The sequence below is a fragment of the Bombus flavifrons genome, chromosome 16, assembly GCF_040668555.2.
Source record: "Bombus flavifrons isolate JBK064 chromosome 16, iyBomFlav1_principal, whole genome shotgun sequence".
Taxonomy (NCBI): Eukaryota; Metazoa; Arthropoda; class Insecta; order Hymenoptera; family Apidae; genus Bombus; species Bombus flavifrons.
In genome coordinates, this window is record NC_138457.1 from 9617410 (window position 1) to 9645086 (window position 27677).

The window sequence follows — 27677 nt, forward strand, 5'->3', positions numbered from 1 at the left end:
AGACGAAAATGAACACGCGAACAACTGACCCTGGATATGGAAATTTACGCGAATCAAATGTAAAGAAACTCCAAGAGAAATTAAACTCCGTTATAAATGAGTTTCGCCTCTTTGTAGTTTCACGAAACCCTCATTTTTTGATAAAATCATTGAATAAATTTGTAGAAAGAGAAATCATTACTATTTTAACCTAATTTCAGGTACTCGTACAGTTCCATAAATTGTTCTCCGCAAAAGTAAACAAATTTTACCACTAAATACAATGAAATCATAAATACATAACGTCGTTTATTGACGAAAGTCGTATTTAAAGGATAAACAGAAAATTTAGCATTTTTTCTTTCTCTGATTGTAAACAAAAAAGAATTTGTAATAAATAAATGAGAAAAAGTATAACGTTCAGACTTTTCAACCGTATAACCTGTAAAACCATTTTTAAAAGCGAAAACCAACCTATCTTCCGCATGAAACATATCAAAAGACGATTCTTCGTTTAAACTCGTTCCCCGCACAAACCAACAGCCAATGAAACCGGTAACCACGTGAAAAAAAACCTGACCATACAAAAGACCTTTCATATCCGAAACCTGTATCACCTTTTACCACCAATCTCTTGCAGAAAACCACAAGAGGAATACCGCAAAGGATACAGGTGTACGAGAGGAGAAACCAATAACGTATGAATCGCAAACGACGAAAAAGAAAGAAAAAAAACAAGTAACTGAGCTCTAATAAGAGTTGCCAACAACAATTTTCTAGGTCGAAGTTGCAACACAGGTTTCAGCCACGTCTTCAATCTCATAGATGATGGTTAGTGGTGGGTTCAGGCAGGCAAAATACTAGATGATGGTTTTGTGTGCGAGCATTGACCGACTGGATTCGAACTTTCTATAAGTTCACAGAGTTTCGACAAAAAGCAGCTGTAGACTGGAACCAAAACGCAACAGATTCGAACTGCCTATGAGGGAGGTCTTAGGCAAACTAACGATCGAAAGTTGCCATCTTTCTGTAAAATCAACAAATTATGCTCGACAAAGTATGCTCGACGTGTCCTCCTTTTATTACTCGACGTACGATTTTTAAAGAATTTTGTTTTTGGGTAAAGTTTCCTTAAATTAATTTCGTTGTAGGAAGAATTAATGAGTAAAAATTTTGGAAAATATTTCCAGGAACATTCCAAAATGTTGACACTCGACAAACATAAATTAATAATAAATATTATTAATCTCACGCCTGATATTAATTATGTATATTTTATTTCTTCAAACGGTATATGAATATGTTAATTATTTACTTGTGATTGAATATCGTCTGGAATTATTGAGGTTAGAGTAAACACATTCGAATTTAGTATCTTATTCGACACTAATTATTGCGCCTGCAATTCTTAATTATCGTCAATTCCCCTCGATTCCGTTCATCCTATCCGATCGAATTCACCGATAAACGAACAAAGGACAGCGTTATCAGGCTGAAAAATTAATTAAACCGTCGAGGCATGGACGATTAAATTTCACAATGTTTAAATCCATACATCTATGAACGCTACCTTGGGCGAAGCGAAAAACAGAGGAAATAAAATAAAATAAAAGAGGAGATAAAATATCAGCCGCAACGGAATCCCCTATTAGGTAGCCATCAAACAAAACAGCGGTTAACTTTCATATTTTCTTTGATTAAATTTTAAATTATACAAATATTAAATACCTAACTCTGTTAAACTATAAATTTAACGAATTCCGTACACTTTGAAGAAAGTTCAAATTTGATTTATGCAAGTGCTTGATAATGTAGCATACGAAAAAGACATGCAGTTTGGTAATTAACGAGCTTTGCCGTTATATATCAAATTCGTTCCAGTTTCTCAATTCCATTAAAAGACCGAAAGACTTTGAGAACTTTGAGTGATCGTAATTCTATCTTTGATCGAGTGTATTCAACGATGGACGAAGAATCGAGAAAGGAAGCGGTCAAACGAGCAAATAAAGGTCTTTTCACGCAGGTGCATCGACATGATACGTGGGGCTTTTAATTTTAATAATGCCGGCAAATTAATTGGATATCGCTGGCGCAGTGGCGTGCCAATGACAGCTCGTACGCAATTTCCGCGTACGCAACACACCCCTCTTGCTGTTTCGCGACGTTCAGCAGCTTGTATGTACGACAATTACGTCGCATTACAGGCTTTAATGGTCGCTAAATTCGCTGGCACTGGGTCTACGGTCGACAGACGTCTGGCGACGGTGAAACTACTCAACCTGCACCCTGATCATATACTATCAGATACTATCAGATACTAGATATTTATATAGAATTTGTTATGCCTGACATTCGAAACTATTCAATTTCTTGTAGAAAGTTTACACTGTAATTGGAGCGGAGCATAGTTTCAAAATCAATGGAAATGTAAAACGAAATTCCATTAGAAGAAATTAAATGAGTTTCGATAATGGATCACGCGTTATGAAAATGTCCAGGTCATTTTTAATTTAACTTCGATTCGATTAGTTTCATTTTCTGAATGGAAATTACAATTACATATTTAAAATTCTACATTCGACAAGAAACTGAACGAAGCTATAGACTATCTTGAATGAAACGCGAGCTTGATCGAAAAATTAGAACCGTTAATTGTTTGTTCGTTGCTGCATATCTGCGATTGGAATTGTTGACTTGTGCGGTGCTCTGTGTAAAGTATCGCAGGTAAATTATGGTAAAACTGTACTATATCAACAACCGTATTTATTATAAAATGGACACGAGAATGAAGGGAAGATGAATATCGAGGAGAAAAAAATTGGGAAGGCAGTGATTTCAGTGTGTATCAATAACGGGTAAACATATTTAACACGGGACGATATTTTCTCGATAAAATATTGCCCCGAGTGGCTGTCGATAAACGACGGAAAGAGGAACTCCGTGAGCTCGTATTTCCCTGTGCCCCTCAGGAAATTACGCTCCTTTCTACCAATTTCAAACCCCCTACCCCCTGCGACACCCCGTGTGTCCGGTAGTCGATTCAAGAGCAACGTTGCCAGAGAAAATAACGCTGTCATCGCGAATATCCGACTAACAATAGAAGTCAGACGGCTCGGATAAATCATATTTCGACCAGAAGGTCGATACGTAGGAGTGCTCAATTCCGATCGGTTGAAAAGCAAACTTTCCATCATCAGTTCTGTCTTTTTGATTGGATATCTTCTTTCTTTCTATCTTTTTTTTTTCCTTTTAAACAAACGGGATCGAGTTCGATGAATTTTAATATTTGAAATTATTCTCCCGATATTCTCTGATAGAATGGAATTACTGGATAGACGTTAACATAACTTTAATTAAGGTAGCAATTGAACGAGAATCCGAACAATTGATAATTTGTAACGATTCGTGAGAAATTTGTATGTGTTTCGTACACATTTCCCAAGCATAATTTGCGAAATTAACCAAACAAGACGAAATACATATGATCTTTTCACCTGTTAACGAATGTCCTCCATCATATTAGTACGATATAATAAACTCGCTGCAAATTGGTCAAAGTATCTGAATACCTCTGACCCGTAGTAAATGCAATATCGCATACAAACATGGTAAGGGAAAATGCAACGTGTAAAAGGAATTCGTAAATATTGTACAATATGGACAAAAAATTAGATATCTGCATAATTTACGAAATTAAGCGGGAAAAGGCGAAATATACGTAGTCTTTTCAACCACCTGTGAATCGAATGCCTCGATTACGGTAAAATACGACACAGGATCAACGCAATCTCGTCTCCAACTTCTTCGAACGCTCCTTCAATCCTTCTCAATACTACATTTTCTCATCTCCAACTGAAAGCTCGTGCTGATTCATAAATCTCTTGGAAAGCGTAGCCCGATTTCCACTCATTTTTGAATAAAGAATCGTCGCGCGGAAAAACCACAGCCGAAACACAAAACACTTGGTGAAAGCCGTGCAAACGAGGCACTCTCCGCGAACAAAAATAGAAACAGGTTTCTTCCTGTGGTCGAACAAAAGCCAAACCCGATCGTCTTTTAAGCGTAGCCAGCTAAAAGGGGAACAGATGTCGTGTACGATCCTTCTTTTTGGCCACCTTAATTGCTGGCGAATCTTTTAATCCTTTGCTGGCTTTTTCAAACACGCGCCACGGTTCAATGCCCCGTTTCCAATTACCTCGTTACGCGTTCTATCAAACGGACGTTGAAAACGTTGAACAGGAGGTTCCAACTATGTCGAATTACAAGCTTCATCGAGCTGAAAAGAGAGAGGGACCGGCCTAGTGGCTTCTGGCCTACATTCGCTGGTCCACGCCAAACGGTTTCATGAAAATCAGCCATGAAAGGGCCGCTCGAACGATAGTGTCGTCGCTGGCTTAAAAGAGAGGCGACCGGTTGCGAAAGCTCAGTCACGTGCGAATGTAATTTTCAAATAATCGTAGACGAGGCTTTGGCAGATCTTAAGTCGGGACAAAGAGGACAAAGAGGTCAAAGAGGGAGGGGGACAGAGAAGCGACTTCCGCAAGGAACAACTATGACGTTGGTTGTGGCTTTTTTCGACGACCTTGACCGTTTTTTCAAAAGAAACGTCTTGTCGTTTGGCAGAAGATTGACGAGATTTAAGCAGAGTTTGAAATGAAAAAGAAATATGTAAAATAGCCTTGTATCTTTCCCCTATCTTTTAGCCTTACGCTTACCTTGAACCCTATTTCTATTCTTAACTTTACCCCTATCTTCAACCCTACCTCTATTTTCAACATCAACCCTACTTTGGACATCATCCCTACTTTAAACCTTATATGTACGTGAACCACGTTTTACAGAGTCCTATTGTGTTTGAGATTCTATTTTGGGCTCAGGGAACAAGTAAAGAACATCGTTCGTACGACATATTAGTTAGTTATATCATATTTATTATATTAGGTTGTCCAAAGAGTGTCTTTCTTTCGCAAACATGTTTTTTACAACAATACACCTTCATAGAATCGTGAAATGTTGCGGTGTTTATCTCAACAGAACAAAACGAATCGTACGTAATTGGACAAAATAATATAAAACAAAAAAAACGTTGTGCGTCTATTATTTGCTCATAAAACGACAGAAACTTTTCGGACAACCTAATATTTATTATTCTATCTAATATATCGTGTTACTATATATGTATATTATATTTAAATTGTGTTATTACACACGTATATTATATTTAACTTATATCGTGCTATTAACTATAAAATGTCTGCTATTATCATTACTTATTATCATTACATTTATAATATAAAATTATTTTTCTGTACCTTTCGCTGCGTAGATGAATATCGCTACCGTTGCTGTGGCGTCGTTCCATCACAATCACAAACCGATCGAAGTACACCGAACACAAGTCACGTAAACAATAGGCGAGACGGAATCGTGTTTATGTCACGTTCGTCTCCCGAAACGTCGCTCTAATCCTCACGCGTCGAAAACCGAAACGTAACTACCTGATCTCTCTTCTGATTTCCGCCTATAATGAAACGGCGAAGGAGTGGGGGCAGGGAGGGGGTATACTATAATACTACTCTGTGCAAGTTTCACATTAAATTGTTAATTTTCTCATGCTTTCGTATTATTTTCATTATTATCGTTATTTTGTTTACTAGTATTTTAAACAATTATTTTTCTTATTATTTGAAAGGACTCAAGCTTGTGTGATACGCGGTACAGAAAATATAACGCGTGATTCTTACTCAATGGTAGAGATTTCCAGTTCAGTAATGAATCACAAGTCTGATTTCGGAAACTGGAAGTTAAAATAACGAAATTAGAGAAGTTAAAATTAAGATTAAATTATATTGTAAGAGAGAGAGAGAGAGAGAGAGAGAAATAGACAATCTGCTTTTATTGAATCAGAACTAATAATCCGTACCAGAAATATAACTCAATCTTTATTATATTTTAATTTATAATAATAATTTAATTACGGAGACGTGGATTACAATTGTGGATAATATTATAACTATCATAGCTAAATAATTTGTGCAAAATTGCACAATAAGGCACATAATATGAACGAATATATAAAATATTCAAAGCACAGTGTCTTTTATAATAATTGGAAGATAAAACAACTTTCTATCTTAATTACATTCTGAAAAATATGAATTTGTCTAATATATAATTTGTAATATATGATAGAATAATTTGCCTAATTGTAATTACAAAGTACCATGCTTTAGATATTTTGTATATTTTCGCATATTGTAAGTACTCCGTATTTCTCATACCACAAAAAATTCTCAAGCTAAGAAACTAAAGTTTAAGAGTTGCTCCCATTCCAATTCAATCAATTCTTCAGTTCCTCCAAAAATTCAGAAGAAACCTCACAACAGGCTGGACCGAAGAACACGATAACATCCTTAACAGTGACCGAGAACTGCATGGTTCGACTTGATAAATTTATCGCAGCGTAAAAATAATTAATCAACCGATCACACGATTTGCGTAATATCTTCACAATAAATATTTGTACGATAATTCCTTCGAAAGTAGACGTCTTAACCCGAAATCCTACATCTCGAAGCTTCCAAAATATCGTAGCAAGGCCCGAGGATCTGCAGCTGAACATCGCAGACCCATCGAAAGCGTCCAACTCCTGGATGAAACATCTCGACAGACACGCGTCAGGTATCGTCAGAATCGAGGGCAGGGGATGCTGCGAAGGCTCCGGTTCGAAAGTTCATCCCACTCTTGTCATCCCCGCTAATAGTTTAAAAGGGCTGGGAGCTGCTTTCATCGCGACAGACGTTCGCCATCCACCCTTATTCTACCCGTCCTCGAGTTTTCGTTCCCTGGCCAGTCGAATGAATAAATAGAATGAATTTAATTTCCCTCTTAAGGCGTACATTCAACGCTGAGAGGCCAGATAGCCAGGTTGTACCGACGTCTGTCGTAAATACCGGCTTTGAATGGGGGATCCACGGGTGCCTGTTCGAAAAATCATACGGAAAATCATGGCAGAAGGGGGTTGAAAAACACGATAATGCCATTAACAGCGAGCGGGGGCCTCGTGGTTTAACCTGGCGAATTTATCGTAACTTAAGAACAATTAATGCGCAACTTTTGACGCATTGTTTCGACTGTTCGTGGGTGGCATCCGGCAGAATGCTGTTTTCCATCCTACCCCCGCGGTTTTCGTGCCCCCCGCTGCGTTGTTCCCCACCGCTGTCTATTGTTTGCCCTGTTCCCCGAGCTCTTTTCGCCATGCTGGCAATTTACAGTGCCACTTCCCCGCCAGCAGACAACGTTTATTGCCACTCCTTTCTGCACTGGAATTTTCGTACTGCGGAGCTCCATTTTTTTTTCTTTTTTTTGGCTTCCCGCTGTTTCTGAACTTTTTATCGTTAGCAAGTTAGGTATCTAGGATATATGAAGAATAAATAAATAAAACAAGGAGCAATATCTTCTGCTTACAGAGTTCACTATGTAAGAAGACAGTTGAGCCACTTACTTGGTCGACCTCGTAAAACGAGAAACAGAGAAATTTGAAGAAAGCTAAGAAACGCTAGAACTATCACGCTTCAATGAAAATTTGCCTAAATGTTCTATATATAAATCAAATTGAAGTAGATATATCTATATAATTATATCGCTGTTTAGACAATAATCAGTATTAACTTTGGTAAAAATACCTGTATGTTCTCGGTAATTGCAAACAATGAAGTTCTGAAATCCGTTGTTTTGGCGGATTTCGTAATTCTAGTCTTAAAATAAGCATCGATCAAAGTGCTTCGGCGCTAAAATTTCGAAATCATTTGCAGCATCGAACAATGTATATACGTAATGTAATGTAATGTAATACGTAAAAGATATTACCTTGTAGAAGAAATATAATGGAATATATAAAAGATAGGTATCAGCAACAGTAGCGACACATTACAGAAAGAGGGAGGGGCGTAAAAATGGACGCGTGCACGCGTGCGTTCAACACGTGTCGAAGAGGACACGCGACAGTTGACGCTAAAGTGCATACGGATCACGGATCAGAGGGTCGGCTGGGTCGATCGATGGATACAGGTGAATAGATTTACCCGGCCACACGTGCCGCGTGAAAGCACCGTCCGTGAAGTGGAATCAAGTGGTATGAGGTCGAAAGTAGTCAGACATAAAGGTACGGTGACCTGAGCCCAAGAACGAATCCATCTTTCCTTCAAGTACAGCTCGAAATATAAGTTAAGAGATTTTGTAGAAAATTTGTGGACCGCGCGTAAACGAAATTTTATATTATCAAAATAATATGATTATATTGATTGATTAAGATAGCTTGAAAATCAATCGATAGAGTACTATAAAGTATAATTCTTTTAAGATTTAAAGTCAATCCTTATAATTTTCGCACAAAATCTTTCATCGAATCTGATGGAAGGTGAGTACAGTCTTCAAAATAACTTGGGCTGTCCAGAAATTTAAATGAAAGTATTTGAGGTTGAGATAAGATCGGAAGGAAGTACGAAGATTGAATTTAAGTTGTCTAGTAAAATAAAAATCTAACTTCGAATTTTCTTAAATTCTATCATCCGCTCTATGATATTCACAATAAATGAATAACTACAGTAATAAATAGAAGATGAATAAGAAATGAAAATAATAAGAAAAACAATTTGGCAGTAAACCATACAGCGTTAAACTTTAAATAGTTTATTGCTATTCTAGGCTATGTCCATCTTAATCCCAGACAAAACACGTTCAGCCTCTTTTTGCGAAAATAGAGAGACAACACGGGACATGGCATCGTATAGCCTGGCAGTCCTAAATTATTTTCCCCTAGGAGCGAAAATTATTCATGGCCAAGCAGAAATCTTGCACCTCGTGATTTCACCCTGTCTTTCGAGCCCTTTTCCCTTGTTTTGCTTTTAGCGTTCTTTGCATTCGCCGCTTCATGTTCTTCGGCTCGTTAACCATTGCCACAAGTTACGTTGTTTCTTTCTATTTTGTCGCTAGCTAGACGTCCGGTTGAATTATTAACCACGTAAGCCTCCGACGAGCGTGTTTGAAGTTGCACTAGTTTAGGCATCAACGTTTCAGCTTGATGGGCAGGTTTCGTTTAAATGTGGTCAAAATATAAATCGTACAAACTCCTCTCCTCTACCATGCGATAAAAAAGAGGCAAACCGAATTTCAAGTTCGCCCAAGATCAGCATAACGAGAAGCACAAAGTATACGAACGTGAAACAAAACGCGCATCGTCATAAAAATTCACAATTTTCTTCGAATTTTCTACTAAAATAGAACTTCCACCTCCCCTTTCTCCGAAGAAATTAGAAACGAAATTCTAATCCTTCGTCAAGACAACCAAAACCATAACTCACCAGACCTACGATCAAATCGTTATCATCACCGCAGCGCCTGATCCTCTTAGAAATCCCGAAGCCTCAAAATCTTCGTCCGGAACAATGAAAATTCTATTATCTTTTCTTTTTGTTTAACAGAAAAATCTGATAATTCCTACCAAGTAGAATTTAAAATGAAAATTCCGGTGCCAAAGGGATCGTACAACGAATTCGTAAAGCGAAAACTACTTATATGCGTAGAATATTCTCTGTGACAGTCGATAGTGCCCTCTGAAAACTAATAGGATTCAGAAGCAGAAATGGCGAGCTTTCCATCCAGAATACGCGTGTAACAAGCCGTGCCTGCCTCGATGTCCGCTCGAACGTTTACATGACACGAAAGCCGGGATTACAAATGGGCGCAGAAAGGTATTCCCGTTCAGCACGAATCCTCGAAAACACAACATCAGGGACGTAGCAATAATTGAACGGCTGTATTATCGCGTATTACGCGGCGGCGACTTGTCCACGATTCCCTTTACGTGTTTTTAATGGACTGGTTCCATTAAATTTTTCTGCCATGACGATCGATGATCGGTGGCTGCCCGTTGATGAAGTTTCCACCCTCTCTCGCGTCTATCCTCGCGTCGAAGCGCGGTTAGATTTTAAACAATCGTCGAATGATTCGAGAGATATAATATCTGATCGCCTAATTAGGACCGCGTATAAAAATTTCACTTTTTCAATTACGATGCCGCTATTACGAATAGCAAATTGTTTTCGGCCATCGAAATTATTATTCGATACGTAGACGCCCGCGTATGTGGTGATTAATTTGTTAGTGCATAATAACATAGAGCCAAATTCATCACAAAGTTACATTCATCGAAGAACACGTCTGTATCCTCACGTGTAAAATCAGTTCAACGTCATTAAATATGTTTGGTTACTTGCTTAAATTAATCGTGTGCTCAGCCCTGATCGCCGCGTTACGATTTGGATTTGAAAGTTTTTTCTAGAATTTAAGATGTTTTGTAAAATAACGAAGTTGTAACCTAGGTAAGGGAAATATAAATGTATGTGTATAACACGTCAACAAAAATTGTACGTGAATAAATTTATATTAATTAAAAAAAAAAAAAAAGAATCATAACTCAGTCGTAACTATATGGCGATCGACATAAGTTTTTACGTTTATAATAAAAGAGCTAAGAAAACTTCCGATACATAACGAGACAGTTGGAAGATTTTCGACGAAAGTAACCTGTATAGTATGTATAACACAACATTTACTGTTTGCAATGGAAGCAAATTAGTCAGTGTTGAAATAAATTTTTGTTCCACACACGTACTGTGTTATCGCATATCGAGTGTTTTCCCTTTTCTTTGAAAACAATTTCCACGTACGAATCAATTCTGGCTGGGCGATGCAGGCAAAAATAGACGATCAACGGCAAATCCGTTTTTAAAATTTCGCTCATGCACATCCGATCTTCATCTCGAAAACATTCGAACACCGTACTCGGTATCTCAAAAAGCAAAACGAGAAAAAAAGAAACACAAAACAAAACAAAAAGCAGAGAAAAAAGCACCAACAACTGGCCGAACAAATCACGCTTCAGGATTCTAGTGATTTCCATCAATCGATAGGCAAGTTGCATCTCTGTGGAAAACGCCGAAAAAAGAAACAAAAGGAACGAAAAACAAGACTAGAATAAGCCGTGGAATTTTCCGACAAAGGTTTACACGTAATTGAAAATCGAATACCGATATGCGTATGTATACAGATATATTGGAAAGCTGCGTGTTATTAGCCTAATCAAAATTTACATACATCATTATCTAAAATATTGTTTAAAATAACTAAAATATTGAAAATAATTATGCAACATATTTAAATAGTATTACAAATAATCGTTCATAATATTGACATACTCTAAAATATAAACGATAATTATTCAAACTATAATTAATTATTTATATGTATAAATTATATAGTAAAATGATAAAATTATATTGGAACTGTTTCGATATAAGTTTCTTAGTAACGTGAAACATTGATTTGGTGACATATAGGTACATGTATGGAAAAATCTTTTTCCAAATAACATCATGCAGCAACAGATGTGATTCCAGTGAAATTTATTACGTTCCACGAAAGTGACGTATGTGACATAAACTGAAATTTTTTATCCACAGCGTACAATTTATTCTTCTATTTATCCCAACGCGTGTTTACTGTAATTTCAGTAATTGTAATATTTCCTCATTCCTGGTTAAACGAAGTCGAAATTCGAGAAAATGGAAATTTGCGTTTAGCTTGTTAGGAAATTCGCGAATCGAGTGAACTACGAATTTACAACGTAAATCCGAGCTTCTCAGCGCGAACGCACAGCCACGTTATTAACTTCATTCGATCTACGAGTCCAATATCACGAAAGATCCTCATTGCACAACATGAAAATTCACGATATAAATTTGTTTAGAATATAGACAAAGATCTAGAAAATATTTCTCGTAACATCGAACTAAGCGCCTTTTTATGAAATAAAGATTATACCCATGTACAAAGAAATCAAAATTTTATGTACAAATGGAGCAACAAAATGAAACAAAACGCTAACGAGAGAAATATTTTAATTGGTTATTTCATAGCAAAGCAGGGTATTTCATCGGAAATGATGAAATTTAGCGAACCTCATAAGCAAAATGAAACGCGTAAATATTCCTTTACCTTCTTTGTAGGGATTAAAACAGTGACAAGCGGAATTCTCTGTTACAAATTACAATAAATGGAAAATTTTCCCGGCTCAACAAAGTTTATGCGTGATATAGATTTTTGTATTTTTTCAAAACCCCGACCAACCGTATCGATAGAAATTTAGAAAGAAACAGAAGAAAGGGGAGAAGTTAGTATAATATTTTCCTCTAAGTTAAAAGACCTACCTGCAAAGCAAATGTTTATGAAATACAGAATTAACTTTAAGCACCTAAACAGGAAATCATCAAAGAAATCTATTAATCTAATTTTCAGAATTATAATAAACAGGTTGTTGCGGAAAAAAGGGATGAAAGATCGTAATCTGGAATTGATCTAAACTTAGTTCGAACCTAACCTCAAAAAGATCTAAAAACGAGAATTCTAACCTCCTAGAAGACTATGGAGCACAGCATCGAACACGTGGGCAAGACAAAACGAAAAGCGGCAGGGCGACGATTCCAATCGATGCCCGGCAAAATGCAAATCATGCTTCAGGATTTTCGCGATTTTCGTGGAGCAGACAGCCACGAGGAAGACAAAATGGCGAAAAAAAAAAGAGAGAGAGAATAGTGGTGGGTGCAGGCCGATGGTGTCTGCCAGGCAGACGCGATATCACGGAACAACGGTGCACACACATTGTGGCCAAGCTGGCTCGTTATTGTTTCATGCTGCAAAATATCGCGTTCTATTTACGCGCCGCTGCTAGCCACGTTGAAAATTCGCTGGTCCGCGGGATAACGTGCCTGTCATGCCATCCATCTTACATAGAACAGGGTTAACCATATGGAATGGTTACGTGGTAATTGGTGTGAGGGCGTTTGATGACGTTTAATTTCGCTTAGACTCACAATATGTAGATTCCTTGGGGAGGAAAAAGTGGAAGATTAATTCTTAGGTTAAGAACGAAATAGAATTAGTTGAGATTAGCTCTACACATTACGGCAATGTAAGTATATTTTCTTCGTCCCCTTCTGTTTTTTTTTTCTTTCTTAAATATCGTAAAATTAATTCTTGGATTAACAATAATAATAGATTGGCTAAAATTATTATGACGTAGTAGCTAGTGCGCGGTGTTGTATTGAGAGCGTTTCAACCAATTTCATTTAATTTACATTTACAATATAAGTAGATCATTACCTTTTTCTGGGAAAATTGAAAAGTTACTCGATAACTTGTGTTTAGATTAAGTTTGTCACAAGAGAGGGCGCTGGTTTCGGCACCTTCCTTCAACTTATATCGCATTTCCATCAGAAAGAAAGAAAAGACATTGCCGAACGATTTCATCGAAGAAACTAATTTCGTTAAAAATTCACGTCTCTGGAAAATGGGAATCGTGGAAATAAACGAAGGGATAAGAACGACATTGCGAAAATAGCGTCGAATGCGATCCACGGCGAGGCAGAAAAGTTGGCGAAGGAAGCGGGCTATTTATAAGACGGAAGTGGCACGGCCAATTTGAAAACAGCAGGAAAGTGTGGCCTGGACTCGTTGGAAACTTCTCGAGAAGTTCCGCCGGATTCACCTCATAATTCAGGGGCTGGATATTCTTGCAGTCGTCTCGTATTTTCATCGAGCCTCAAAACCGCCGCGAATATAAATTTTCACCTATTCGCCGACTTCGACGAGACATCGAGTCGTTAAAAATGATGAAATGTCGGTGTACGAGTAGTTAAACGCTTCGAAAAGGACAAGTTTTGATATTTGCGATGCCGAGCACCTAAAAATGCATCAGAAAGTATATTCTATGCTTTTTACTTTTACTTCCGATTTATCTTTCCTTTTAATGAAATTTTATACTTTTAACTTTTTTATTTACGGTCTTGAGGCCTTCGTTATTTATAGTAAACTGTTTTGTGGAATAATAAATGGATGGTAATAAATTATAATAAATGGCTGTTAAATTAAATGCACAAAGTTGCGTATGGGAAATATGTAACTTTAATAAAATAAATGTTTATAAAAGAGGGGTTTTAAATTCCTCGCGAGTGATGTTTTTAATTTTGGCGAATGCATAGTACGTTTATTAAATTTTGGAAATTGCCAAAAGTCTAGATTTAATGAAAAAAGTAAAAAACGAATGCGAAGAAGAAGTCATTCGAATTTTGCCATCGAATATTTTCATTTTTATTCACTCTTTTATTTTTGCAAATTAAATTTCATGGACACGCATTTTCATTAATATAAAGCACTGGATTTCCAAGGAGCGTATATCGGTTATCAACGTGCGTTTATTAAAGTCCAACGACGATAAAAATTGGTAGCAGTATAAATTCTTGCTATCGCTGTTGCTCGTTATATTAGTTTGCTTTTTCCAAGGTTATACATTTCTATTTCGTCCATTACAACATTCGTTTGCTTCGGTCCAAAACGAAGTTTGCTACCTTATAAATTCTTATTTCAATGTGTACAATGCTTCGTTTCTCCGACTTGACATACGAAATTTGTCTAATTATTCCATCTAGATGTTAGTCAGTTAATTATTCCATCTAGATGAATCACCTCGTCTTCCATTGACTCTGACCTCGACCGCTTCTCTCAATCATCATCTAACTCCTTTACTTATCAAGCGACTAATTTTACAGATAACATTAATTATTGAGACAAAGTTTATCGTCTATCGATAAAGTGTCTAACTTAACCCCCTTTTATTTTTCAAAATACATTGAAAAATTTGAAATTCCCTGTGTTTTTATTTTTTAAATAAAATTACATCGCACGAAGAAAAAGATTGAAAAATGTTGAAAATCCTGAGTGGCCCTAATTCGATATCAGGGTCTGCGAATCGACAAGATGAATTATTAAACACCAATTCGAAACGTTTCTTCGGCAAAGTACCATTTCACGATGGTTGGATGAGAATTTTCCATTTTGTTCCCCCGCGAACTCACAGTAACTCGAAATTAAATATTCATAATTAACATCCGCGAGTACGAGAGCGTATAGGGTGGGCGAACAAACAAGCAAGGGACGGGCATTTGATCAAAAAGTCAGCCTCTTTCTCTGTTTTCCATGTCAGGCTGCGCGTCTCCGGCTGAAACAGGAAGCAAGGGTCCCTGCTATCGTTTGCTCATGTTAACGAGACCCTTAATTATGTTTACAATCTACGGCGAATAAACTGTTCGTTATTAATGGAGGTCAAACCAGGGTCTAACGACGATGCGACCGTGTTGCAGGTTACGACGCACTCGCATAATATTTGCCTACGGAAGAACGAACCCGCTTTCGCCGAACTCTGACATTTTTTCCCTTCTACTCTCGCATGATCTTTCGTGGATTCGCCCGGAAAATTGCATTCGTCGAGCGGTAAATGAAGCTTCTACGAGAATTTTTAGCAGACATCGGAGAAAGGTCATGTAAGCAACGTTAGGTTAGGTTACACAGCAAGCCGAGCTTAGATCGTAGGTTAGAATAATTTGCGAAGAGTCATTTTTGAAATATGTTTAATTTTGAATTCCGGATGGGTGTGATATATCTCGAAAGACGGATATCTTTATAGCTAACGTCTGAACCTCGACTATCATTAATTTCAGTATTAATTGAGTTTGCTATTTCTGCGATATATTTCAGCAAAAATATTCATATGCTCACAGGTTGTAATATTTGTAAAAGATCGATTGCCCAGACTGTACTTCCATCTCTTAATTTTTTAACGAAGATGAATTAAAATTATTCCAGATACTGTCTGATTTCTTCGTAAAGTAGCAACCACCGTCGACCAGCGAATAAACAAAGAAGTTGCTGCAATATAATTAAAAGCTATATTCCACTTCTCAAACGTAATTAAATATAACATTCCAATTTCTTAACGGCGCTTCAAAGAATTTCAATCTTCAGAATACAGTTACCCAGCTTTCGTCTTCGGCATTAAAATTCCTCCGATATAAACTTCGAAAAGAGCAATACCTTCATCAAACAAACATTAACAATCGAACAAATATTTCTCCAACGATTCTACGGATCCACTAAAATCCTTTTCAGGAAGATTATTTCCATAATGTAGAAAAGAAGAAACAAGATACAAGACCACTTTTACGATATAAAAGAGAAAATGAAATTACTTAGTGCCAGATGAATGGAAAAGTCATTTTTCATTCTAGGATCGTCTATGCTCACAATTAATATAACTCTGTCTCTGAGGAACAAATTTCTTGCGCAGGAAAGAAAGGAAGGAAGAAAGTGGTAGACACTCGAGGGAACGCTAATTAAAATCGCGAAACAATCGAACTCAATGCGAAGCCATTTTTCTCAATCAGGAATGAGGGGAAAGAGGCGATCGTGCCGCCATCAACGGAGGTAGCGCGCCTCGTAATTTCATTAAGTCCACTTTAAAACGATCTTAATTCCAGATTACAGACCCGCTTTGGAAAATTCGCGGAATTTCCAGAAAGACGTAGACGTTAATCGATCCTTCAACGCGGCACAAAGGCGCCATTTGTCTCGAGATATTTCATTCCGGAAACGAGTCGAATTCTTTGCGAAAATTTTACATCGAATTTAGTCAAATCTTTTTCTTCTTTTAGCAAATTTTAACGTTGCGTTAATTACACTCAAAGTCAAATGAGATTTTTTCAGCGAAATATTACACGTCTATCCAATAAGTAATATAAAAATAGTATGTAATTTTATAATAATATAATTATAGTCTTTGATGTAATTATAACAAAAGAGATAGAATTATTTTATATCATTTTTAAAAGATTTTATGGAAAAATCTGATGCCCGATATTTTACTGAAATAAAATCATATTATCTTTTGTGTTACGGTAATATTATTCTGCAAAAGTAATTCCTTTGATAAATAAGGGCCTGGATTATTAATGAAAATTTGAGTTTGATAGGTTTTTCTTAACCCAAGGGGCGAGAGAGAAAAGGAAAGAACGAAGTTTATGTTAATTTGGTAGATTTATAAATAAAGTAATGCCTCGTGATCGACGAGCAGGGCTTTCCTCGTCAGCGCTTTCGGTATAAATTTGAATATTAATTTATGACTGCTTTCTGAAAAAATGAATGAACCGACAGCACCCTATAAATATTCAAGTAACCTCATTCTTCATTCTTCCATAAAGCAGGAGGCTTCCAGCTGTTAACAATAAATAAATAAGCACGTGTTCAACGTAATATTTTTTCCCATATTCCGTCTCTGTACGCTTTATGGAGAAGCTCGGCTGTAATCTACATTTACGTAATTTACAAAATTAGGATGCGTTTTATGTTTCAAAGAATTCCAATTTTCATTTATTATCGCTCATTTGATCGTTTCAACGTCTCGTTAGATTTCTAAATTTACTGTGAATTTTTTATCGATATTTCAAATTCTATTTTCATTGTTCTCTGCATTTGTCAGGGTTTCTGAAACTGCAAATGCTTCTGTTTTCTGTCGCTTCTTCTCTCTTCGACTTCTTCGACGCTTTGCATTTCTTCTCGCCTTCGTGGAATTTTCGTCTTCTCGGCTCTACGAACCACGAGGTTTCTCTTAATTCCCCGATCTTTCGTAAAACATTCGGAATTTATCTCGAATTTTTTATCAATATTTTGATCTTACTATTCTCCACAGTTTCTACCGTTCTATTTCTTCTACGAACTAATGATTACCTTCCATTTATCTCGTTCTTCCTCCACCTCGAATTTTCTGATACGTCATAGAATTTTCGAAATTTGTCCTGGAATTTTCATTAATTTTTTATCTCTGTTTCTACAAAGAAATGGCTTTCTTTCATTCCTCTATCATACCACCCTCTAAAAATCTTAATTTCTCTTTCTAGAGCCCCATTCTCTTCCTTTGTCTTCATTTTCGCCCTTTCACCGACCTGGTCGTCGTCCCACCTCCCCTTTCTTCCCTTCTTCTCTCACTTTCCTACTCCGCAGTTGCATCTACGGTCTTCCCAACTCCTGATAGGTCCAGCCTCGTCCCTTCGAAGCTGCAGGGTGAACAACAACGCACGATTTCCGGCTGAACCCCGTCTCGGTTCCATTACCGCGCGCGTATTATTTCACATCAAACGACGCGATGCAAAATAGCGGAGCGGCGGAGATTCCGTCGGGCTCCGCGTTGAATAATTAGACGCGGTTTTGACTTGCAAAAAACGCGGCACACACACACACACACACGCGCGCGCGCAGGTACCGAGTCACGTCACGTGATACACTCGCAAGAGCAAAGTAGACACACGTGGAGATGGCACACCGGCTATTCTGCCCGCCACCTTCGTCCACGGAAAATCTAATTATCCCTTTCGCAGAAGCTGATAATGCGCCTGGACACGTTAGAGGCACTGGAGTAGGTTGGAAGAAGCGAGAGGAAGAAGAGGTGTGTTTTGGTGTTTGACGCAATACGAGCTTAAGAGAATGATGTATTGTTACTATAGCGTAAGAAACTGGTGTAGTATTTATTGTAGTAGAATGGACTGATATATGGTGTTGATTGGTAGCTTTAAGAATTGTGTTAGTACTGAACGCGTAGTCTGTAGAATTATAACGATATAATATAATGAACGCGCGGTTAAAGAGTACACGAAGATAATACGAGCTCAAGAGATCGACGTATCGTTTCATTGACTGCAGAATGTAAGTGATTGGGGTGTGATACTTATCGCAGTAGAAGAAGCTGACATTGTGATTGATTGTTAAATAAAACTGATTTACTATACCGAATGTATATACATGTAGTATGGTACGTGCTTAGGCTGTAGATGTAGATTTTTCTTCTCACTTTTGTATCGTGGAAGAAAAATCGGACTCCGGTCGTCGGGATTCGAACCCGGGTTCCGAACGTTCGTAACCTAAGGCGCTAACCACTGCGCTGCCGTCGTCCGAAACTAGTTAGTGTCGAGTGGTGGTTAGGTTGCCATCGAGTGCCGCCACAGGCCTTTTTTCCACGATACTACATACAGGATTGTAATTGAACAATATGAGGAGCGTATAATTAAAAACTACAGGAACTGAAAAATGTTTAAGAGCCTGATCCATCGTTAATCGCGTTCCATAGAAAGTTGACATAATATTTGCATACTAGAAAATCAATCCAACTTATCATAGGAGTTCCATAAGCAAACAGCATATTTCGTTACATTTCGCGCCACTAATAAGTACATTATACCTCCACCTCTATAATAATAGTATTACAATGCGAAGCAAACGTACGACTAGGCTTAAAACAAGAACCAAGTATAACCTACATATTAGTCGTACCTAACCTATACAACTCCTAACGATACTGCTGCAAATCCAGTGAACGGTTGAAACAACCTACAAGTTTCGATCGAACGACCGAAATATGGAAAATGGAAAAAGAAGAAAATGACGGAACACCGGGACGAGAGGAAGGAACGCGCAGCCTGTTCAGAAGCACCGTCTCACGGACGAAGAAAACGAGACGACGGGGACCGGAGTAAAGCGAAAGAATATAGGAAACGAAGTTAAACATAAAGAAGATGGGGCAGGGGGACCGAGACAAGGGGAATGAGAGAAGAGACAAGGAGGAGTTCCAAAGAATCCGAGAATGGACCGCAGAAGAGGAAGTCGAGAATCTGGCCAACGCGAAATCCGTTGGTTTGCGCACAAATTGGATGTTATCTCTCGGCAGCTGGGGACAGAGGGCCACACAAAGGCAACCGGCAAGTCGGTTGCTGTGTAACACACGGTTAACGCACACAGCCACGATCCAGATATTCGAAAGCTTCTGAACGAGAAGCTCCAACGATCCCAGCCATCGAAGTCCAGAAGGAGATTTAACCGTGGAACCGTGTGCTGTAATACTTAGTACACGATTTCGGATTTTCACCGGTTGGTTTACATCTTCTGTAACAGGGATCGCTAACAGGATCTCCTCGAATTCGCCTGCACACTGTAAATACACATTTGGCGTATATCTTTTAAATAGACGTTTTTGTATGGCGCTGGAATTGTGTTAGACCTTTTGTACGACTATAATAAAAAGTACTGCGACATAAACATCTATTCCAATGAAACGTTTCTTCCTATTCAATTCTACGTTTTATTTTCATAGCATCAAGTTTCTGTAGTCGTATGAAAGTAATACCAAGGAATACGAAATTTAATATACTTGGGTCTAATTAACTCCTTAACGTACGATCTAACCGAGGCCAACTCGTCGTTGTATGTTCTATATCATTAACAGTGCCTGTGTACTACCACGACAAATAAAACTCGTCGCTCGAGGACGATTAGTATCTAAAAGCTGTAATAGATACGATGGTGTATCGATACTATTTTTAGCCACTGCATATATTCTAAATTGTTGCAATTACAATATTAAAGTTTTATATTCTCTTTCCAAAGAGTTTATAGATCACGAACGGCGTTTCAATCAGACTATCACTGCTCTACACGATCAAATACACTGTTATTCTCACGATACGCTATTAAACCATCTGAAATCAGCAGCATCCGAACCAATCGCAAAGAAAGCGAAACGATCGCATCATCGACGCTTCGTTATCGATACGCGACGCGTCCGCCATTGAAGGCTCCTCTCGTCGAACACAAATGTACAATGCAAACGGCCATGCACAATACTAAGTGGAATTCTCTTTGATGTCTCTCGATATCCTCCAGGACTTCTCTGTTCTGTGGACCTATGCACGGGATTACCCACTCGTCTTCTGATTTCGATGGACGCCTCTCTAGAGCCGTCCCATTCATCGACGGAGAAAGATAGGAAATAAAAAAGCGAACGCGCGAGAAAGACAGAGATAGAGATGGAAATCGCGTCTCGACGCCAATCGAACCTTTCTCCTTTATCTTCATCGGTCGCGCGTGTTTTATTGTGCCGGCAAACAAATCGTTCTGCGAGAAATTATTTCATTTAGCTTTGGTCCTCGAAGGAAGAAAATTCCCGGGAAACGGGTACGTGTGCACACGATGCCCTTTGAGCCGTTTTATTGCATCCATTTCGTAGCGAGACAGTTTTGAGCGGATTCCGCGTCTTTCTCCATTTGAATTTTCTCGGAACGAGCTTCTTTCGATCCCGGATTCCATCCTTCCTTGTCACGATCAATTGGAACCGTGTTTATTGCCGTTCCACCGAGTCTTGATCTTTCTTTGAGGTTAGGTTCGGATTGGCTTTCATGCTGACGTAATACTGTAAGACGCGCCAGTTTTAATTTAGACTGCAGATGATTCTGGTAAATCGAATTCGAATTTAGTTTTGTTCTTATCGAATAGCAATTTGATTTTCAAATTAATTTTTATGTAAATATGAATGAATTTTGTAAATATATTAATTTACTAAATAATATATCAAAGAAATAGAAATATTTTAATGTTCTTATGTTGAAACACTTAAAAATTCTTTCTGAGTCTAAACTATGATCCTATCGTTTCAAAATAACATTAAATCAATAACAAAAACATTTTAACATTATACTTATGTAGGGATACTCTGTATAACGAAGCGTGAAACTCTGAATCTTCGCAGTTATTATTTCAATCGAACAATGAAACAACCGTCATCGAATGAAATTACGCGAATCGAAGGAAGAGGAATTCCCAAGCAGCTCGGTGTTCGTGAAACCGCGAAATAACCGCGTTGAACGAATTCGAGCTCTTTATTTCATCGGTGATCGCGGACAGTTTAATAAAATTCCGTCGGGGAACATTCGAACGTGAAATCAGGCGGAGGAAGGGAAGATCCATGGAGGGGATCAAAATAAAAAAAAAGAAAAAGAGAGAGAGAAAGAGGCGGAAATGGTATTATGGAACGCAGAAATTCGCGCCTCGTCGATCCGAATTACAGCTTACGGTCGATTTTAACGATCCATCGAAGCAGCTGCGGCAAATCGAGCTTCCTCGTGCCACGGATTCTCCGCTGGCTGCCTATGTCCGAGGGGGATGATTGTTTGAGAACTGTAAGGGGTGGGGAAGAAATGGAAGGGTTGCAGGTGGAGGCTTAAGCTCGCTCTTGCCGCTGGAAGATTGGCGAACTTCTCGGCGCGAATTTAATTGCGAAATGTATTTCGCTTGATTATTTTTTAACCGTAATCTACGCGATAGTTCTGGAAATTTAAATAAATTCAATTTAAGTAATAAATTATCTCTCATCTATAGTTGAACATTCGCGATAGCCAAACAAACCACTATAACGCATGAGAAACGGAGAAAAATAAAAATCAATATATATTGTTGCAACCAAAAATTTGTAAAAATTACAAATTGGAATTCACGTTTTCCCAACATGGCCTCGTTCTTGTGACAATCAGTCCTAAATATTGATGAGAATAGCGCTATACATGCATAGATAGCGCAAAATATTTCGAGATCGATTTTTTCATAAACGACACATCTTACGCAAAGACATCTTCTCACATTTTCGTTTTGGTTTTCCGAGACCATAAACTACCCATCCCTTGTATTTAACTGTACCAAACAAAATCGTAAAGAATCCAAGCGTAATAAAAGTTGACGAAGATCATCTATCCTTTGGCTTTTTTTATTGCTTCGAGAGGCTAATAAAAAGCAATAATAAAAATCCAGCTTGGCAATTTCATATGAGAATCCAACATAATAATAAAGGATCACGTAAAGGACCACGACTTCATATCGGGATGAAAAGCGAACGGCGAACCGTAGGAAAACACGCAGCAAAGCAATCATGACGTTTCATCAGACCAACGAGAGTAGCGAATCATTCCGCACGTCGGGTCTGCCAAACAAGCACAAAAGAGGGTATCGAGAGATCTCGAGCTGCATCGGAAGATATCGAAGGAGGGCAAAGAGGATCCGCGTTTTCCCATTGTGTATCGAGATGTAACCACGCACCCTTGTCGTCTCGTGCATCCGCCTACGAGAGTCATCAAGATGTTTATCCGTTTATAAGGGCCACCATCCGAATATTTATTCGCCCAGAGCTTGGTCTGTCTTTAGTTTTAACGCACCACCGTTAAGTCCTCTTGTCTGGATTTATTAGTCCATGGAAATCTGTCTTTAAATCTACCTTTTTTTTCTGTCTACCAGAGATAGATTCCTGGAATTTATTCTGACATATCTATTGATGCCTTTTCGTTCATTTTTCATCTTCCTATATCTGCAAATTAATAGTTCATTCCTACTTCCTCTAATTTGTCGAACTTTCAAAATTTATCTGCTAACTCTTCGCGTTTGGTATTTGATTTAAGTTTCATTTTCGCTGTAACGACGTAAAAATGTCTAAACAGCGAAGAAATTGAGAACTATCGATTTTACAAGAGGAAACATGATTTGAAGGGCTGAAAGGCTTGAACGAATTAATTGCAACGCTGCCTTGAATTCTCGGCAACAATTCGGGCAGCCGGTTTCTTAAGAATTTGGCACGGATATCTTTCTCAGGAAACGTACATTGTTCCCTCCAGTGAAAGGAAGGGAATATAAAGTGCCCACCCGGCTCCCATTTAAGTTGTTTTCGAGCTTCAACTCCGGGAAAACACGAAATTTGGTCGTGTGAAAGCAATTCCAGGGAATATCGTATTTAACCTGGTCGGGGCGTCCCTTTCACAGGATATCCCGTAATTTTTCTCGCTAAGAAGAAACCCGCGTAAGACACTCCCTCCGATGTTTCTTTCACATAATCGCGGCTAATTTTTCACTTATACGACTTTTTCTTCTTGACTCTGTTTTTATTTCTCTTCTTTTTTTTTTAAATACAATCCCGTAATCTATGAATATTCAAGAGGATTAAATACACGTGTATTTCGCATTTTTAGGGAACTATCAGAACTACAGTAGCTCAATAACATTTCAATAAATTATTTTCATTGATTTTTATTGCTTTGGATGTACAATCTTTACATTTTTACCGCGAGGTCTTGTCTTTTCCATTTAGCCCTTTTTTGGTTTACTTTTGTGCAGCATTTGGCAATCTACCGATATGGACAGATCAAGATTAATTACTAACAGACGTTAGGCTAATAAAACTACACAAAAGAAATACAGAACACTTCGTTATATTAGCCTAATTTAAATCACACACAATAACCCAAATACGTCGATGTCGATGGAATATAGTTCAAGCAGCACGCACTTCACCCCACAGCCTGTAAACTCGCCGATCAATCGACAACACTCGGCGCCGCACGTTGGAATGAAAGGGTTAAAAACCACGGCAGACCTGAACGACCCTCCCGAATCCGACAGGCAGCAATAATTACGAGGTTCTCGGTGAAAAATCATCAAGGGCAAGTGGAAAGCCGTGGAATGAATGGAATCCAGGTCGTTTTGTCATCGATAATCCATAAAGCGGAACGACGACGTGGCACGGTATCAAGGCGTCATTGAATAGGGGGTGCCAGTGAATCGAAAGGATCACCAAGACCTATTATGCGATTGCTCATTATTGTTTTACGATCCTGGCAAGCCATCCAGCCAGCTCCATGGGTTGTGCAGCCGATAATAAAATCAAAGCACCCCTTGATACCGGTTGATTCTTTCATCAGAGGGTGGAAAGAGGGGAGGGGTGAGTCTTGAAAGCTTACGATGGAGTGGGTAATTACACGCCGGCTGGACGTGTTAATTTTAGGCGGAGCTGTCGACTTCTGTCCTTCTTGAACGCGGTTCCCTCACAGCTTTTTGTTTCCGGCGCTTGGCGGTTGGTTTTTGGGATTCCGGTCGCGTGGTTGGGGTTCGTGGTAATTATTCGAAGGGTCGGACGTGGTGAGAAAGACAAGCTCCTGGTCGGCTTTTCGGCAATAATTATTTTTATCATGAATCATCTGGGCACAATTGGACTAATATAACACTTATTACTTATTTTTATATATTATTATACTTTATTTCACTGATACTGATATTAGCGTTAGTGTACATTAATAACGTATTTACATATTGAGACGAATGAACGAATAATGAATTATTTATTTATTATTGTTATAATAAGTGCAGGATGAGGCTTCAATGATCTGTTTTTTTAATTAAATGGTCTCCAGGAGCCTGTCAGTTAGCGTGTAACAAATTTAGCGAGGGATGTTAGACGAGGGATTCAGATAATTCCTCCATCTATTTTTCTTTAAATGGGAGAGTATATTAATTTGTTTGAAAATGTGTATGGGCCACATAGAAGCATACTAATCGATTCCGACGAGAATTATTTCTCAACAGTTCGACACATAATTTCTTTATTCTCTTCGTGTAAAATTGTGGAATTTTGAAATTGAGGCTTATAAAACTTCGTAACGTGTCAATTTAATAATCGGTAAACTATTTCGTCTGAAAATTATTTCATCAAACAAATCTTCTGGGCCCAATTGGTTGGATGCATATATTAAAGAATTTCTTGCGTATGAAGTTTCAAGAGTTGGAAGCAATTGTGCCAGCAGGTAGTTCGCTGATGTATTATCTTCGTAATTTCATGAGGAAAGCTAGTGAATTTAATAGAAGGCTATTAGTGTCTTTAGTGCGACCTCAGCTTGCGAATTCCATTCAGCTTTCAGCAGTAACGGTATCTTGGAAGCATTTCCGCCGCTATCTAGTGGCCATTTTGCTGCGGCAGTCATTAGGTGTTGCACCGTTACATGGTCACGAGACTGGCGTTAAGATAATCCAAGTACCTACTGCCACCTGGCAATTAATTTCTTGTATTTCTGGAAGCTTTGCTAGTTCGATGCATCCGTTTTGCTAATAGCATACACTAATCCACTTAGTGAGGATCTTTAGTAACTTACTCGCTGGCTCGATTTTCATTTGTACTTGGAAATCTTCGCTGGTCGCTGAATATTGCACGATGAGCATTTGATACTGAACGCCAAGTATTAGATATTAAATATTGGATACTAGATACTAAATACACTGAAAACTAGACATTAGATACTAGACCTTTGATATTGGACATTGCATACTCAATGTTAGAAACTACATAATATTAACAATGATAGATACTGTAGGATACTAAGACGTTACATACTCAATACTAAACGATATATAATGAATACTGAACACCGAATACCAGATATTGGATACTGAATATCGAATACTGAATACCATTCATTAAACGCTGGTTCATGAATATTACATATTCGTTACTGGATAATATTCGATATTAGATACTTAATCTATAATAGATAGGTGGCCAGCAATCTCACAAAAGTTTCTTCCTTCGTTTGATACAAACCAATATAAAAGGAACGATTTATTGCACGACAGAGTGATGTCGATAAGAGAGAGAGAGAGAGAGGGAGAGAGAGAGAAACTGTTATAACGATACTTATCCCTAAACAAGCTGTAACGATTATGTGGCTAGAAGCTTCCAGTAATATTCCAAAAACGTCTCTGCCCATGGTAGTAGTTTCGATATACTAATCGTTATACATCGTGACATTACACGACCGCGAAGCCAGCGTTAAGATAACCCACGAATTCTCATGGATAAGTGGCCTTCTGACATCGAGAATATCCAAACGATCTACGTCGCTTTGCGTGCACGAACGCACACAAGCATTTTCCAATTATCGATGGGATCCGAAACACTTCGTATTCGAAGATATTCCAACACGATTCGATACCTAAAACTCTCGAAGATCTTAATTGCCTTCGAAGTCTTGAAAATCTTGACAGACTTGGAATACTTGAATATAGATAGATTCACATGAAATAATTGGAGAAAGTCTGGAAAGTTCGAATTATCATAAATACGAGGCTTTCAGAGAGATTTTCGAGGAGCTTGGATTCATGTTCGAAGTGATTCGAATTTTCCGCCATATATGTAATACTAGTTTCGATTCCACGCCACAAGGTAGGAGTTTTAATCGTATACAGAGGGTGCACGTGTAACCAGGCTGTGAGCGAATCCTTCCTACCGGTTTTACGTCAGCCACGTAAATATATAAATATGCATCGTACAAACCGAGCTTGTCGTCAAAAGTTTACCTGTACCGTGATCCTGAAACGAGCCGACTCGCAACAGCCAATTGGAACAAGGAACGCTGGCGAACTCGTTGTGCTTAAGAAATTCTGCTGTGGTTTTGAATTTTCTCTGCTTCGAGAAGCTTTAGTTAGGAACGATCTTTATTATTCTGAAACTTTTTTCAAGTTATATAAAATATAAAAATGGCACTTTAACGGGAAGATCCCGAGGACTAGCAACGGATATAAAATTCTTTCGTTAAAATGCACGCTAGATGCATGTTCTCGTTCAGTTGCGTATTTATATTCACGGTCCATGGGGTGGTTTTGGCCGTTGATAACGCGGCTTATCCACGCTCAGCCAGCATAATATACTTTTCGCCATTACGCAGCTTAACGGTGAATCCGATGATGGGGGCCACGTCGAAAGGCTTTTTAATATTTGAAAAGTTTATTATGGCGTCCGGGAATGGCGTTTACGCTGCATTTATCAGTGATTCGTCAGGCTTGTGCACTCGTGTCTATGTTCGCCCCATTGAATCGAACGACTCTAGCCGCAAATTCGCAGATTTACTATTTTCAAATGATTTCATGCCAATAACACGATAAAATTATTCTTCACGTTTGAAGCTAATTTTGTGTAAAAATATATGGATATTTGTTCCTCCACTTGGATAATTCATAAAATTCAAACGAACGTAATAATACTCATCTTAATTTCAGTTTTAATCTGTGAAATGTGCACTGCAATGTAATAATAATGAGTAATCAGGTACAATGCCGAGTAA

At 38.2% G+C, this 27677-nt stretch overlaps 1 protein-coding gene across 9 annotated transcripts in view; it reads right to left on the reverse strand.

Moving 5' to 3' along the window:
* The window catches only part of LOC138188465 (uncharacterized), a 377221-nt gene that overhangs the window by 117395 nt on the left and 232149 nt on the right, over positions 1-27677 (reverse strand). The window contains exon 1 of one of the 9 annotated variants that reach the window (XM_069130263.1): positions 5292-5476. The exons of the other annotated variants lie outside the window; for them this stretch is intronic. The gene's annotated coding sequence lies outside the window, so the exon portion shown is untranslated. Of the gene's footprint in view, positions 1-5291; positions 5477-27677 lie in introns of those variants that run through there. 9 annotated transcript variants of the gene reach the window in all.